This window comes from Benincasa hispida, chromosome 11 (assembly GCF_009727055.1).
Source record: "Benincasa hispida cultivar B227 chromosome 11, ASM972705v1, whole genome shotgun sequence".
In the NCBI taxonomy this organism is placed as follows: Eukaryota; Viridiplantae; Streptophyta; class Magnoliopsida; order Cucurbitales; family Cucurbitaceae; genus Benincasa; species Benincasa hispida.
The window spans coordinates 5,495,360-5,500,188 of NC_052359.1; positions in this window are offsets into that span (position 1 = coordinate 5,495,360).

Consider the following 4,829-nt stretch of genomic DNA (forward strand, 5'->3'; position numbering starts at 1 on the left):
ATAATACTATTTAGCGTCTGATACATGGTTGTGAATGAAGAGATTAAGAAAATGAAATACAATTGATGAATGAGAGTTAGAAACAAATACAAATAAGCGCCAATGTCTTGGCACAGATCTGGAATGTAGAATTGCTTGCCGGTGTCGATGGAGTGAATGGAAGGATGAGCTTCCCTCTCAGGATTGCTCAACCAGTAGAAGGGATCTAAGTGCAGAGCTTCTCGACGTGGATTTGGAAAAATTACATTGAGACTCACCTTTTGGCCTTGTCTCTTCTCTTTCTGGATTTCCTCCGATCAGCACTCAGATCAACTCTCTCTTAATAGCCTCGTATCAAGTATCTCTTTCAGTGAATTCTTTAGGGATATTTATAGGCTGAAAGCTTTGACTCTCTGACTTGTGGTCCCCACTTCATTGTCATGGAAAGTCCGAAAATGGTGGAATAAATATTCCTTCTGTTATGTAATCAATCTGTCGAATATGCACAATGGTTAGTTGTACACATGTCACAATTCTCCTCATTTGCGTTGCTCATTTGCATCTTTCGATCGTGTGTCCGCATGTGGTGTTGTTTTTATTACCGCATGCGGTTGAAGTTCAACTCAGGATCGACTGTCACATTGCGTCGTCATTGTGTTGATCGTCTATTTATTGTTGACTGACGGGCGCAATGTGATAGGGATGTGTTGTTCAGTTTCTTTCTCTGAGCCTTGATCGCAAGCGGTGACTTGGTTTCCTGCAAAACAGACTTGAAATATCCTTTTCTACCATCTTAATGGTATTAGTGGGTGTATTTGTGATCATTTATAATTATTGTATTTCTTAGCTAATTTTCATACAATCAACGCATATTTTCTCTCTTTTGGTCACAATATCTGAATAAGGCAGTATAAATAACTTGTATTTCTACTAGTTATCAGTCATCTTACCTTCAAGGCATGATTCACATATCGACAAGGAGTTTTCTTCTAAACTCTTTAGAAGTCCATTTTTCACCAACTTCTCAATCCTATTGATGTTGATGTGACCTAACCTGAGATACCAAAGATGGGAGTTTTCCTTAGGATAAACCTTTGGTCTTTTAGTTGTTATTGTCGTACTGAACATTTCAGTATTAAATAAGGCTTTTATGACTAACGGCCTTAGTACATATAAGTCACTTTCCATTGAACAAAAAACAATCTCCATTCCATTCTTGAAAATAAACACTTAATTCTCAGAAAAGGAGATGGTATACCCTTGTTCAATGAGACAAGAAATCGAGATTAAGTTCCTCTTAATATGAGGAACTACGAAAATATTATCCAGTAACAAATAACGTTTCTTGTCAACAAATAACTTCAGCTTGCCTATAGCAACAGTTGAAACAACCTCACCAGTACCAAGTCTAAGAGTCATCTCTCCCTATGGCAACGTTTGCCAGGAACTAAATCCTTGGTAAGAGAAACTGACATGGTTGGTAGCATCCGAATCAAGGATCCAGACAGAATCATCATTCTCTACCAAACACGTCTCCAAGGCCAATAAATCAGATTTACTGTCTTTCCTCCTCTTTTGGAGAGTAGTGGGATCAGTGTCAAAACAATTGACACTACTGGTTTTGTCATCCATCCCTTTATGCTTGAAAAGTAAGAACTGACGTTCAAACAAATCTTGCAACAAGTACATGATCTCACATGCAATGACCATGTTCTCAAACCTTTTGGCCAAAACATCAGGTATGTTAGCCAAAATTTGAAGTCTAGCCAATGAATTAGCCTTCATCCACACCGCATATGCATTACGAACACTTCGCAGTGCATCAAGGGTCAAGACTTGAGGGCATTCCTCAACCATGACAAATTTGAGGTCATTTTCCATCAAATACGTTTTACACGATTCTTTCAACTGTATGTAATCGATCATATTAAAGGCACTAAACGGAAATACTAACGAGTTTCTAAAAATAAAAACACATTGACCTACATTAGGTTTTAAGCAAATACCCATTGTAAAAAAAACAACATCCAATAAGGTTTTAGCAAAACTAATATAAACCTCGTGTGACATCAAGTTTCGCAATGACGCTTCAAAGGTTTAAGACAAAAGTCATCGAAGGAAGGTCATTATCCCTCCTCTAAATTGAGAAGTTCTCAACCAGTCATTAATTGAAACGACCTGACCCCTTAGGACTTAAGTTAGGCCGTTACTAAATACATGTATGCATCGAACTTAAAACGACACTCTTTTATGGTGAAATAAATGCTAAATAAATAAGGTAAGTTCAAAAGAATTTCATTAATTCAAATATTAAAAACAAAAATAGGGTACCCATAAATCATAAATGATAATAAATAAATCTGAAAACGATTCTTAATAGTAAGTTTCAAACATCAAACTAAAAGTTAAGAAGAAGAAAAAAACATGAAATGAAATCTAAATCTCATGAGAGGAAGCATAAAACTAGTCCTAGTGGCTCGATCATGAATTTCTCTTGTCCATCGCCGGTGCATCTCTACCTTTACCTGAAACAACAACATGAGAAAGAATGAGTATAAATACTCAGAAGTAACCCCACTACTTGGGTCAGGTTAGGTATCTATGTCCTCTAGACGCCTACCTCTAGTGGAACATATAAATTATTCTAGTCCTTATGAGACACATACATACATGAAAAAGAAACTGATTTCTATCCTACTGTAGCTAAATATGCCCACTATCTCTGGTGAATCCCGAAAGAAACACAATAACTGGTGAAATCCAAAGGAAACACAAACTGGTGAAACCCGAAGGAAACACAAACTGGCAAATCCCAAAGGAGACACAATATCTGGTGAATCTCGAAGGAAACCTAAACAGGTGAATCCCAAAGGAAATAAAAACTGGTGAATCTCGAAGGAAACACAAACTGGTGAATCCCGAAGGAAACACAAACTGGTGAATCCTGAAGGAGACACAATAACTGGTGAATCCCGAAGGAACCACAAACCTAGTGGGCATTCTAACTAATCAGTAAAATCACTATCATAGGCTCGACACCATAATTATCACAATAACTCTATGACATACATATATGCTTCAATACCATGGCTCTACAATACACATGCCTCAATATCCATAGATCACATACAACCTCATGGAATCAAATATCATCTCATGCTAGCATTCAAGTATCCATGTACACAAATACATCTTTCATATCCTCAAGCAAAAACGTACAGCGGTTATACTAAACTATCAATTCATCATGATGTCTTTCTACCATAACATATACTAAACTATCAGTTCATCATGTTGTCATTCTACTGTAACATATACTAAGCTATCAGTTCATCATGCTGTCATTCTACCATAACATTCATCCACCATGTTAGCATACATCCAGTGACTGGCCTGTGGGCAGTTCCAGTAGTAAGATTACTTACCTCGAGACGATACTTCACAGATAAAAATTAGAACACCAAACTATAACGGCAATCCAAAGTAAGGGCCCTAACAACAAAATAACTCTCAAATTTCAATTGAAGCCATAATTGTAAGACTTCAGATTCAAATCCAAACTATCAAGAACTTACTCAAATAATGAAAATCACTTCCACCTTCCACGACGGTGCCTCCTTTGACTTCCAAACTCCTTGACGACTTAAGCTTGAAATAAAATCCAGCAAAGGCGAGTCATAACACTGAAACAAAATATAAATGGCCAAGAGAACGAAATGAACTGACACAACCTTACCCCATCAGATATGACGAAGACCAAGGCGGACTCGACGCTGCAGGGTGACGACAATCAATAGCGAAGCAGCTGGGGTGGTGAACACAAGGTTGGAGTGGCGCTACAGCTTAAAGCGGTGCTCGCAGCGTCGGGCAACTACTAGTGGTGCGGTCGAATCCTCAGATCCGACACGGACGATCTTGGGGAGACGCAGTGGCGCAAGAGGATGAGCGACACATTACTTCGGATGGACGCGCGACTGGGTCTAAGACGTCGATCGGGAGGTGGCGCGACTTGACCGGTTGGCGAGATCCGGTGCGAGCGAAAAGGTGAAGGTTGCCGAGAGAAAGGTGCGAGAGATGGAGGGTGTTTGGCATGCGACGGGGTTCATGGTTGGCGGTGGGAGTTGAGGCGGTTGCTAGGGCACGTGAATAGCAAGGGTAAAATGAGGGGGTCTGCGTGAGGAAGAAGAGGGGAAGGGAGGGAGAAAAAGAAAAAGAAATAAAAAAGAAAAGGAAAAAAATAAAATAAAATAACATATATTTTATTTTATTTTATTATTTTCTTAATCCTGTCTCTTATACACATCTAGATGTGTATAAGAGACAGGTGTGAATGAATGACAGAGACCATAGGACGTGTTGACACACACCCTTCACCCACTTACTATAAATACTCTCTCCGTCCACCTTGATATTGACCCATGCAAACACCATCCGAAGGGGGACGCTCCCAAGGCACCACGAGGGAGTGCAAGAATGATCTCACAGTGTGAACCAATGAAGGAGACGGCAGGACGTGTTGACACACACCCTTCACCCACTTACTATAAACACTCTCTTCGTCCACCTTGATATTGACCCATGCAAACACCATCCGAAGGGGGATGCTCCTAGGGCACCACGAGACCAAGCATGAATCTCACGATGTGAATATTCAGGGAGAAATATGAGTGGAATCATAGACATATCAGATACATCTCTTCCTCCCACTGAATATTTTATAACCTAGGGTTTAGTTTACTTAGAAAAACACGGCTAAGGATTTTAACCAAGTGACTTTTAGGTTTACCCAAGAGTAACTTTTACCTTGGATTATTAAAACAACTTTTGATCATCATCCATTAAACTCTTTA